The following is a 770-nucleotide window of genomic DNA, read 5'->3' as shown; positions in this document are numbered from 1 at the left end:
CTGGGGCTGGGGCTTCAGCAGCTCAGCACCCTGCTGGGTTCAGTTGACATTCCTGTATTTCCTCCCGGGCTTGGGCAGAATCAGCAGCCCAAAGCCTGGGGCAATCGGGGCTCTCTCTGTAGGTAGCTAATCAGCAGAGCAGGTAGGTATTCAAAGCAGTCCTTTTCTCCCTCAAAGGGGCCAGCTCCTCAGTTAAATGATAGAGATGGACAGATGATAGAAGATAGATAGATAGATAGATAGATAGATAGATAGATAGATAGATAGACAGACAGGTAGACAGGTAGGTAGATAGGTAGGTAGATACAGAAAGACAGAGGAGAGACACAGAAAGACAGACACACACACACATAAGAAAGAGAGAGAGAGAGAAGGCGAGGCTGAGACATCTCTTCCAGCTTTTCTTCGCACACTTGCCAGTGTCACAGCAGTGATTCACCTAGAGACGGGGCGGCAGCTTCCCCCACTAGCCTTCAGCCGCTCGGACCCACGAGGTTACGAAACAACAACTTTTACTTTTATTCGTCCGCGCACGTCCCTCCCTTGCACCCGGACGCCCACTCTCCCCAGGTGACTGGGAGGGGGCGCGCAGGAGCCGCGAGCGTGGGCGTCCCCGTCCCCCGCGGGGCCCCCGGGCCCCCGGACCCCGCTCAGGCGGGAGCCAGCTGGGCTCCCAGCTCCGCAGCGCCGCCGCGCGGGGTGGCCCGGGTCCCGCGTGCCCGGCGGGAGCGGCGCGGGGGAGGCGCGCGGGCATGGGCGGCGCGGAGCCG

The sequence above is a fragment of the Psammomys obesus genome, unplaced genomic scaffold (genome assembly GCF_907164565.1).
Source record: "Psammomys obesus unplaced genomic scaffold, mPsaObe1.curated_primary_1811, whole genome shotgun sequence".
NCBI lineage: Eukaryota > Metazoa > Chordata > Mammalia > Rodentia > Muridae > Psammomys > Psammomys obesus.
This window is presented reverse-complemented; position numbering follows the sequence as displayed.